The sequence below is a fragment of the Chaetodon trifascialis genome, chromosome 9 (assembly GCF_039877785.1).
Source record: "Chaetodon trifascialis isolate fChaTrf1 chromosome 9, fChaTrf1.hap1, whole genome shotgun sequence".
Taxonomy (NCBI): Eukaryota; Metazoa; Chordata; class Actinopteri; order Chaetodontiformes; family Chaetodontidae; genus Chaetodon; species Chaetodon trifascialis.
The window spans coordinates 21,808,533-21,820,782 of record NC_092064.1 but is presented as its reverse complement, the minus strand read 5'-3'; the positions used below and the strand labels follow the sequence as shown (position 1 = coordinate 21,820,782).

The 12,250-nt window shown below is 39.3% G+C and overlaps 1 protein-coding gene across 2 annotated transcripts in view; it reads left to right on the top strand.

Moving 5' to 3' along the window:
* The window catches only part of cadm1b (cell adhesion molecule 1b), a 139,905-nt gene that overhangs the window by 62,704 nt on the left and 64,951 nt on the right, over window positions 1-12,250 (top strand). The window lies entirely within an intron of this gene.

Genomic DNA, 12,250 nt, shown 5'->3' with positions numbered 1-12,250 from the left:
CTAATTGTTTGTCAGTGTGAGGTGCCAACCAAATCAGAAAAAGTATTAAAATTATATTGATAAGACAGATTCAAAGGTTTGGTTTCACTCACTTTCCTCTGTGGTATCTATGGTAATCATGTAGTTTTGGTTTCATCTGAACAGACTTAGTCCAGGGCTGAAACTAACAGTTACAGCCACTGCCAGAAGTGACATCTTTAGATTATTTGTCAAAAATGCAAATATATTCAGTTTACTATCACATAAGACAAAAAAAGAAGCAAATCACAACATGTTAGAACCTGGAACAAGGAAATGCTTAATAGTTAAATATTCTGCCAACTGACTTCGAATAATACACTTGTGATTGCTGCTTTATCTCCAGGTGATTTTTCTTTAAAGGATTATTTTTAGCATGTTTGCCTTAATTTGACCCAAAGCTCATTATTAAAGCTAATATCCAGCATTTATTTTTTAGCAGATTATGAACTCTAAACACTAAAAGCTGGAAACACTGTCCATCCCCCTGCTACACCACCAGGTTTCCCAGTCTAACCACAATTTCAGTAAATTATACATTCATATCTCACTGCTTACCAACAACAGCAACAATACAGTTTTGTAAAATTCGACAGGCAGCTGTTCATGTAATCTTTGCTGTAGTTGCATGCGAGGAAAGTAACAGATTGCAGCTTTAAGATGTGTTTTTATGACTGCATTGGATTTCCTGGAAATTTAATTGCACACATTTTCAGTGCTGTGTTAAGCTTTTCTTTATAGATGGGCACAACTAACTCGTATTGTTTTGTGTTTTGTGACTCTGTGTCTTTTATGGCTGTGTGTAATCAGACTGCTGTCCTTCTCTGGATTAATAATAGCTGTGATTTCACAAGGTGCTACTGTATCAGCGTGGCTGTGTTCCAAGATGTCATTTGGCCAGAGAGCATGAACCAGCGGCAGAATGAATGACTGCATATCCCATTACCCCCAGTGCTGGGTTTGCATTTTGTCCTCTCTCTTGGAGCTAAACTGAAGGGTATTTCTAGAAAGAAAAAAAAAGAACTGCATCTTTAGAGCAGAAGGAAACTGTGTTAGATTTCATCCCTCGACATGCTGCTGGTTTACACCTCGCCTTATCCTTAAATGAGAATGAAAGCTTGTGAAATACTGGTTATTGCTGGTTGGATAGCTGGCAGCAGGAATAATGTAATGACATGTTAAGATTCAGAGCGAAGAGTTCAGGCCAGCAGGATAGCAGAGTGACCTCTGCCCAGCTAAGTGATGGTCTCAGCTCGGCTCCATCTGCCCATTGTGTTTGCCCTTGGCAACCCAACATAGTTGCTGGTGTTGGTGAGTTAATGAGGACTGTGGAAAGGTTAAGTAAACAGGAGGGGCCAGCCTAACAGGAAAATTACTTCTGCCATCATCACAGACCGTAGCTGAGCAGAGCTCAGGCTGCTCTCATCATTATGTCATTCATCAGCTCTGATTTTAATGATGCGTGGGTGATATTGAACTGGTTACAGATTACAGCACCATGCCAGTAGCACATATTGGCGCCCCTGGCTGCTAAAATGTTTTCAATTCTAATTCAAATCCACTTTACCAAGCAAAGTAAAGAAGTACAACCGTACTATCTGGCTGTCTTTTGAAGAATATACCGTGAAGCAGAGTGAGGGGAAAGTGGCCGTTTTCAGCCATCCCTCATGGCTGTGAACTGCTCCTTGGAGCTTCTCCTCAGGACGAACACAGCCTGCCGACTCCCTACATACCATGATGGATGACGGGATTGTTATTCAGCATTCCTAGGCTCCGCTCGGCTGCCAAGCTGCTGTCTTCTCCGATGGCCATTGTTCTCCGGTCGGCTGGAAGAGTCACCTTTATCCGATTGAAATAAATGAGATATACTCAAACTGAGACATTAATTACAAAGTTTATCTCCCGGCTAAAATACACTAATAAAGGACTCTAATAAGGCATCCATCATAGCTAGACTCTGTGGATGTGGCTAAGGGCACTGGCCAGAGGTCATTCGATTTGATGAATGGCAGTCACGTATGATTCAACAAAAGATATTACAGATCTGTCCCTTCACACACTAATATTAATATTACACAAACATGCAAACACACTGCATGCAGGCTTTTGGATGCCCTTTGACAGATATTTCACAGAATGTATTTATACCTGCAGATTCCAACAATGAATCTCTGCAAAACAACATTATTATTGTCAATGTTTTGCCTGTTTTGTGCTATGCAGAAAAAATACATTTTTCTAGCTTCCAGTCCCAGTATTCATGGTTCAGAGATCCAGTCCTGAACTTCATGATGCCGCCAAACTTGCTTCCAGCCAATAGTAGAGCGGGGTGTGTTCATCCACAGTATGCTTACTTGTCAAAGCAGAAAACCTGCACAACAACTGTAAGTACTATTTTTGTGTGCTTGCCTGCAGACAATTATGACAAATGTGCAGTCTGCACTGCCGGGACTCGCTGCTGCAGGCCAGGCCAGAAATTGGTCCTGCTGGCTGAAAGATAAACTCAAAGAAAGTCGTTCGCAATTGATTAAGCTTTTCTGTAACCTAACCCTTTGGCACAGGACGACCCTTAAAGATCAGTTATTGTTGACTTAAACACCTGATTTCAGCTCCAGCATTATATCACAAAAGTCATTTTTGCGCACATGATCCATTACTGTCAACAACTGACTTTGAGCTATGCTGTCTTCAGCCGCTTGTGACCAAACAAGATGGTGGAAAGATTTCTCATTTGTCTTCTTTTGCCTCCTGTGTTGAATCGTCTCACTCCCGGAGGTGGACCTTTCAAAGGCTACAGGCTGTAGTTGTACAAGATCTCTGTTTCCTGCCTGATGATGCATTCAGTTTCTCAAGCCTTGGAGAGACTGAATACATTTGGTCATTGTACATGTGGTGCAAAGTGCTCCTTTAAACAATTTCTGATGGCTGTTATTTAGATGCTCGCGCCTCATGCAAAGAATAACACAGAAGTGGTGATTATACTCCATATTCAAGACAGACTCCAGTTGTGTTCAGCACCTCTAAACAACAGTTTCTTTTTAAGCTGGGTGTTAGAATGGGACCTCACACACTTGGATCTCAGGTGAAGTTCAAGGTGATTACAAGTGTATTTCGCAGGCGAGAGCTCGGCTCTTCGTAGGTGTTAGAAAAAACAAAAGTTCTCCAAAATAACATTTTTAACGAACAGTGGGTTGTTTCTGCTCTAGAGCGAGTTGTATTATTATGATCTCAGGGTCTCATGATGTACACCTAAGGTAAGGATTGTTTTTCAAAATACATAAACTCTATGAAAAGAACTCTTCTCATGCTCTGCTAAGTCTTCAAAAGCCTTTTTTTTTCTTGTACAGAGAGGCAAATTGTCCATGCAGTGCAATTTTAGTGACCATATTGTGGCTTTTGGCAGCGACTCAGAATGACTGTCTGACATCTCCACTGCTGCTCTGCTCTGCTCTGCTAAGATTGCACCAGCTGTCTCCCGTTTGCTTTCTAATGTCTTCTTTGTTAACATTTTATCAGCCGTCTGATAACGGCGTAACTGGAGGGCAGGCTCCCTCCAGCACTGGACTACAATGGCTTAGCAAGAGGGTGCTTAGCAAAGATCTACTGTATGCATGGGTCAAAGTAAAACAGTTTGGAGACAAGGAAATGCTCATTCTACTGGTGATCGATGGATTAATAAATAACAGGCAACAGAAGGGCAACAAAAATAGTTTAAGCTAATTAGCTTTAAATGGTTGGCTGTCAGCACAAATATTCTCATCTGTTGCTAATACAGGAAATTGATACTACATGTAATGACAAATGACAGAAAGACATTGGGCATGAACTGTTAATAAGAAACATAAGGCGAGCCTTAAAGCAAAATGTTTGCCGTTTAATCTCAAAGCAGGTGTCCTCACACGTGTCATGCATCATGCAAACCTAAAAGCTCAGTCATCAGTGAAAGAAAATGACCGGCATGCTCAAGTGTGCGAGTTACAATATGCAGAATAACAGCTTCCCCTCATATGCAAAACAGCCCTTTTACTCCTTAAGATCTATTATTCACTTTCTTGCTTGCATATCCAATTACTAAATGAGCTTTGCCTCATTCCAACAACTCTTGGAAAAAAAAAAAAATCCTTGTGGAAAAAAACTCCATGGTAGCAATTAGTAACACCAGAGGGTAACATGGCTTGTCTTCTTTTTGCTCTCACATTGTCTCCCTTTGGTGTCATTAATCACTGAATCTGTGGACTGTGATCTGTACTGAATCATCCAGTTAAATTTCTTCTCCATCCAAGTGCAGGGCAATAGTGTATTTGCACACCAATGTCCTGTACAGGTGACTGCCTCCTGCACAGGGAATTGAGCCCTGTGCCTCCTGTGACAAACAGTTGCCAGTTAAGGTCTACAGTATGTTTCAGGCAGAGAATCACACAAGATGAACTGCCTGTATCATAATGAGCTCCCACTGTTTAGTTGCACATAATGCATGCTGTGGCTGGTGGCTTTTGAAAGGACGGTCCCATATTGTAGAATGAAAATAATGTTACAGGAGCTTGTTCCTTCCTTCGTCTCTCTGCAGCAGAAGTTCACCCCTGCAGGCTGACCAAAGCTCCGTGGTTTTCCCAGGGCAAGCTGTCTTGCTCCTTCCTCTGCAGCTCATCTGTCATTGGCCAGACCTAAAGCTGCTGGATCTTTGCCCGAAGACTTTTAAAACTCTCTGGCGAGAGGTCATACATTGAATTAGAAAGCCAGTGGGGGAAAATATCTTGGTGCTGGAGCAAAAGCAAGTATTAAACTGCATTTCTGTGGCAGCAGTGCCTCAAGCGTTGCTCGCCCTGTCAGTCTGGACGTGGTCTGTCATGTGAGGTTGTAGTTTATTTCCAGGGAAAATATATTTAAATATCAGGCTTGAGTTCATTCTTTAGTTGACCTCTCAAATTTGGTATTGATTTTGTGGTTTCTCACAGTCTTTTCATTTTTTTCATGTAAACATAGCGGCACTATGTATGTCTGTGTGTGCGTGTGCTGCTCAGTGGTGGAGACAGTATTCAGATCCTTTACTCAAACATGCCCTGCAGGGCTTCCTTGCGAAAAAATAAAAAGAGTTATATGAATTTACATTCAGTGTAACTCGCCAACACGCATCGAGTGAATCCTTGAGCTTTTTCAAATGTGTATTTCAAGCACTGTTAACATCCATGTTTCCCTGCTAACAGTCTTCTTCATCCCTGTATTTGCTCATGTATTGCTGCATATCTTGGTGTGTTACAGTTACCTGGTGGTCAGTGAAATAATGTGACAGGTGATTGGGCAGCACCTGAGAAGTTTATTATGTATATGTGATGGGGAGCCAGCAATTGTATCAGGGTGGGCTTGGCCGTCCTGTCCCCTCTTGGCACTGCCCCTGGCCATACTAAATTATTCAACACATGTATCATACTAACCTCTGCGTTGACTGGAAGTACATCTCTTTGGCAGGGTGTTTGATGTCAGATAGTAGTGATGATGATAATGCTACTCGCAGCTGGTTTTCCAAGTTTGAGACAGTCACTCTTGAGCACGTCCATTTTGAAAATAGCTGCTCACAGTAGTAGGTTGTTGCTTTGCAGCTCAGTGATTTCGTTTTGTAGTTTGTCAGGCATGTCAGCTGGTTCCACATTAAGCAGCATAGCAAATATTTTAAATCCCCTTTGTTTCACTTTCCAGTTGTACTTGCCACAGCTGTAATTTGGCTTCAGATGATTTCACATTTGAAAGCAGAGAGCTGAGAAGCTGCAGCTTGAGGTTTGGCTCTGAGAGGCTCTTGATAATGTCCACCATGAAGGCCAAATCACACTTGCTATCACTGAGTTTCCACGACAGGTTTTCTTTCATCTTTATGAATTATTCCAGACAAACTGACACTTTGGAATAATTTACTTTGTCTGCTGCTTGCAGCTCCACAGCAGCAACAAGGCACTCCTTCATAAATTTTCCTTCTGAATGAGGTTTCAGCTTCTTAGCTTTTAACTCGCTTGCCACAAAACCTGCCTGCATAACACCATCTCTGAATGTCTGAACAAATCAACTCAGACACACTGGTTTGCCTTTACTTCAATGAAAAATAATTGTTTGTTTCTATTGGACAGCACAACACTCAGCATCTACTTACATTTTGTTGATAGGCACCATGGGATGCATTGAGGTGATATCAGCCACTATGCGTGTATTGCATTCAGGGACAGCTAAAAAAAAAAAAAAAACCCTGTGATTTTATTTTTTTTTCTTAATTGCTGAAAAAAAAGGCTTCCTAGTCCCAGAGGATTCAGAATAGGGATATAGCTGTCAAATAAATGTAGTGTGAAAAGTAGATATTTCCCCCTAAATTGTAGTGATTTATCAAAGGATAGAAAGCAATTAATTATGCATAAAATGGAGTCAGTGAAGTAAAGTAAATTGCAAATAGTTCAAAGACAGAAATATGATTGAGTAAATGAACTTCGCTACATGTCTTCATCATCATCATCATCAGGCAATATATTTCCAGGTTCATCATATGTTTTGTCTTTGAAATCTTATTTTCTAAAGTCACCAGTTCTCTAATAAATGTACTGATATAAATACACTCATGTTAAGTGCAGCTACCTGAAATTTATACACGGCACTTGAGTAAATGTATGTATAGTAGTCACATTCCAGCCACAGCCAAACAGGAAACAGTTTAACAGTCTGTAAAGTCGATGATGTTCAAAATGGCAAACCAGAATAATAAAGTACTCTGGAAAACTAACAAGCAACTGAAATGTGGGAAAGCACATGCCTGCTCCCCCGAAGCATCTCTCCACTTCAAGTGTTGAAGTGTTTGTCATTCAGCCTAATAAGGTGGCCTCAACAGGGAAAACCACACCAGCAACCTCAGCCTAGAGAGCTGGGGTTGAGGTTGTGGAGGGTTTATGACTTCATTTTGCACATCGACAGTAAATAGATTTGCATACGGCTGCACATGAGTGGAGTGGTGGGAATCAGTTTTGCCACAAAAGCTCTCTGCAGAAGTTACATGTATTTCCTCTGTGTGCATCTGAAAACAGGCAGGGCTTCTTGAGGATTTGTTTCATTATAGAGAATGAACGAGTTCAGTTTCACATTCCTCCTCCATAAGTGAACAGAAAATCTAATTCAGATCCTCTAATTCAGATCCTCTTAGACAAGACACAAAAACTAACAGATCTGGAAGCCCATTTCCATCACAAGACAGTAAAAATGTGAGATACTAAAGTCAAAAATGACAGAGGTTCCATGTCAAAGCTCTGATTCATTAAGTTAAAATAATGTGATAATAAATCAGAAATTCTGACTAAATAACTCAAAATTATGAGATATAACATCAGACATAATGATAATAATGTTATGTTATGTCCTAAGAGAATGTTTTTCCTTACCATTAGTGTTGAAACTCTTCTTGTGCCTCCCTTTTCATCTGTTTATTTCTGTTCTTGGTGGAAATAAAATAATGAAAAGTAAACGTAGTATCAGGTATGGATAGACAGCAGAGAAAACTACACCATCACAGTCACGGCCTTACATATTGTTTTGTTTAATTATTCATCTTAATCACTGAATTGTACATATTCTTGAATAAATCCTTTAGAAGCAGCTGAGAATTGATACATAAAGCTACTGTAAGGCCATCTATTATTAAAGCAGCTCCACACTTATTATTAAGGCAACGAAATGGAGGTCAGTAAAGTTCATGGTTCAAACTTTCAGCTCTGTTGACTGAACCTGAAGTTCATCCTGTGGAATCGCCTGAAGGAAAACTTTCAACTTTAGAAATTAATTTCTCTCACTGAGTTCAAAGCCTCAGTTAGGGCTGTATAAGATGAATCCTGTGGGACTTATTGTTTTGCATAAATTGTTATCTTCCAGGCTGTGGCACTGCTCTCTCATCTCTCGCTGCCTGTCTCTGTGTTTTTAGGACTATGAGATTGTTTTCGTAATATGATAATCCATTGTTTGTCTGAAACTTCATATGTGTCGCCCTCTTGCCCACATCTGGCTCACAAAAATTATTTTGGATCTCATAAAAGAATAAATGAAAGGATGTAAAAAAAAAAAAAAAAATCCCTCCCAGTGATAGTTCAGAGAGGCTCTAAGTGCCAAACTTCACCAAATGGCCTGTCTAGCAGTGAACACTGCCAGCCATTTGTTTCATGCGGCACAAATCATAGAGAGCATTAAGATTCAGCTAACTGCAAAGGAAAAGAAGATAGCAAGGTGACGCTAATAGGGCATTTGCTGCAGTCTAATATACATGACAAACTATAGATAGCCAAAAGTATGTCGACCCCTGAACAAAGAAACATTATGCGAGTTGTGAACATCTCATTCTACAACCACTGGCATTAATAAGCTGCGATTACAGCCTCTACTCTTCTTGGAAGGCTTTCCACAAGATTGTGGCCAGGTTCCACAATCTGCAGGGATCACTGCCACCCAGCAACAACCAACTCATCCCAAATGCTTTGTGCAGGCCATTCAAGTTCTTCCACACCAGTTTATGTCTTTTTTGCGCACAGGGGCATTGTAATGTCGAAGCAGCAAATGGTCTTCCCCAATTTGTTGCTATGAAGCACAGTGTAATTAGATTATATGCTGGAGCATTAGTACCACAGACTGAGCAGTTCTCTCTTGTAGCATTGTCTGACTTGTGATGGACTGTTCAAAGAAAGGATCAAAATAGTTACAGCAGAAGCAGAGATATCCTGTCTTTCCACGCATTCTTCTTCCTGCATTACCCACAATGCAACACTAACTGCCGACGGCGCCATCAGAGATTCGGGTGTGTTATGATAGTAGCGGCTAATGTAGCCTCGAGCTGCTAGCCTCAAGCAGAGACTAAAAGCGGGCTGCAGACGTCTGGTCACCTCACTTCTTTGTAACTCCTCTCCCTAATTTATTATTTCATTTCCAAACTCGTAGTCTTCAGCCTAAATTCCAGCCCCATCATAATCATGAAAACAGCCCCACAACAAACAGTTGTGTCTGCATGATTATGGACACATAGTGTAGGTTTAATGTCCACATAGTGCTTTGTCTTAACATGACCGACTGAATGTGCTTTTAATGGCATACTGTTGAAATTAAATGATAGAGGCAGAACTGATGTGAAATGCAGTGTGAAGCTGTAATAGGGAACAGTGAAACTTATGTAAATAAACAACACGTACTGCGTACAGTTGTACTTGATGTCACTAGACACAATCAGTTCATTACAGTATCACAGAGACAGTTACGTTTTCTTTACAGATCAGTAATGTCACTTTTTTATTTCAAGCTCTTTGCTCTTCTGCTCATACAGCTGACTGTCCATCATCTGCCAGAAATTAGTGATTTTACATACGTACATAATGGTGCAGACACCGTTTATAAATGTATATTTAGTCACTTTTTTATGCGTCTGTGAGTTCTTCTTCTTCTTGTTAGTATTATGATTATTATTGGGTTTTTATTCCATTTTATTTATTTTATTCCTGAAATTCCCCCACTGTGGGACTAATAAAGGTATATCTTATCTTATCTTCCATTTTATTTTTTGTATTTTTAATTGTCTGGTTTCATTTGCCTCATTGCAGTTGTGAAATGTCTTAATCCTGGTTCAACCTTGAAAAGCACTCTCTCACTCTGTTTTGTATAGCAGTATTGTAGAAATAGTATTTTTATTATTATCATTAATTCAAAGTAAAATGGAAACAAAGTTCAAGCTTAGTTAGTTTGGTTAACTGTGTTGAGTTATTAATAATCTGTTGTTGATTTCCAGGAGAAAAAAAAACAAAACAGTTTATTGTAAGTAAACATTCATTATTCATTCAGTGTTGGAAACTTTCTTTGCATCAACTACAAGAGTCTTTTTAGTCTTTTTATAGCCGTTAATTGGAATCACTGTTCTGCTGTTTATGCTCATTGAATTAGAAAGTTTAATAATAAGTAAACTATATTATACTTTCAGTCTTGAGATAAAAGTTGCATCTTGTTTTTGCTCCTTATAGTTTCATCAGTGAGATTATCTCTCACACAATGCAGGTTAAGTTAAATCCATTTTTTGGCGTTTTGTGGGAGGTGGAGGATGACAGGACAAATATGGAAAGAAAAGAGAGAGAGGGGGATGACACGCAGAAATGGTCCTCAGCCGGCTTTCCAAACCCAGGCTGCCTCAGACTCTGTGGCCAGCAGGACGCCCTGCGAGCAGCCTTTCTCACGTCTGATGAGTAATACATGTGAAAGTGACTTTTTGACATGACAAATAGCATGCGGCGAAATTCAAATAGCATCACAATCATGTGGAAGTAGTTCATACTGGAGATGTTGACAAGACAAATGTTTGTTCATTGGGTTGTAATAATCTGTAATCAGAGCACAGCAAATGCGTTTTCCATCAGACTGTTTTGTAGTGCAGATAGATTTGAAAAATTGCCTTAGGACTGTGATCAAACACTGGATTCACATCATCTCAAACAGCCAGTATTAGAACATTTTGTAAACAGTGTTTATCTGTAATCGCTGTCTTTTTTCTGACATAGTAAAAAGAAAAAGACATCATCTTACCTTTTTTCCTTGAGTGGAGGTTGGCATTTAGAGTGGAGATGAGTCAGTGCTACGTTTTATACAAATACTGTTGACATTAGAAATCAGACCTTTGGGGAGTAAGTAGTTCCTCAAATAGCCGTAGAGATGGGCAATGTTTCCCCAGAGTGAAGGTGTGTCCTACTTTGCACAGGAGGGAAAGAGGCAATTTGAATGCTTTGGTGTGCAATGCAGTCTATGTTTCTGAGAGCTGGAACGAGACAAATAAAATGTACAATCGAGGAATTTGTTTGGAATTTAAAAAAAAAACAAAAAAACGGCAGAAACAAAACCAAAGTTATATTAAAAAAATCAAGTGCTTTATTTTTGCCCAGCTATATATTTGGAAGACTTTGTGAGAAATTACCATTTTTATTTCGTTATTTGAATCTTTTTAGAGCCAGAGAATAAACCCAATATAGATTGACTCCCAAAGGCTTTAAGCATAAACAACACATAAAGATTTATTGGCAACATTAGTGCAAGCATGTGCAGTTACTGCAGTGTTTTTAGTCATAAAGGTCTCTGTGTTTGTGTGTGTGTGTGTGTGTGTGTGTGTGTGTGTGTGTGTGTGTGTGTGTGTGTGTGTGTTTGTGTGTGTGTGTGTGTGTGTGTGTGTGTGTAAAGGACAAGTGTGTTTGCAAGTTTTAGTCCCTTAGCAACAAATCATTTGCACATAACACAGCAGTACAGATTTAGACTTAATGTTTTCTCCAACAATTCCAGACTTCCGTTGATTTCCATTCAGTTCTGCATGTTAAAAAAAATCTGTGAACAAACTCACTTGAACTGGTCCATCTATCACAGTGAACTGAAGAGTTCTGCCAATGTTACATTATCATTGTGTGCTAATGTTGCTCTGCATTACCTTTGATCAATAATGCGACTGACAAAAAAACATTTAATGGAAATCAATGGCTGCCTTGAACAATTGGAAAATGTGTTGATTCCTGAAGCACAGCGGCATGTTTTTGCAAAACGGTTCGTTGTGAAGTAAATGGAATAAATTAGCTAAAACCAATGGTACAAGGATTTGTTAAATACTGACAAGGTAAACATCTCGTGTGGTGCTTCAAGTCAGGTTTGACTTTTTAAATATTTAGCCAATGTTTTTGTAAAAGGTCTTTTTTCAGATGTCCACATATTTTTGGACAAAAAACAAATGTTAATAAACATTTTCAGTTTTTCAGATGCACTTGGTGTTTGAAATTGGTGTTTTAGTTGTATGCAAATGCAAGCATTGATATACTGCAGTGAAACTTTTCCAGGATTTTTATTTATATGTACATAAACATTTTAATGAATCCCAGACTCCTACACATGACAGTATGTCCAGTCTTTTAAGATCTGACTCAAGGGCAATACATTTTTTTTTCTTTCAGGTGCAGTATGCTAATACCTTTGAATGGCAGTCAAATTGCTTCCAAATAATCTATCATCTGTCTTTTATGCCAGTTTTTTCATGCATAAGGCATGCATAAGGCTGGGGGGCAAATGGCAAAATAGCAAAAAAAAACAAAACAACAAACATTTGAACACATGATTTTTGCATACTGACTGAAGTCATTAAACACAGGTTTTGTTTGCACATTAATTTGTAAAATCCAAAATGGATAGGGATCCTTGAATTATGTGGTGTGTGTAT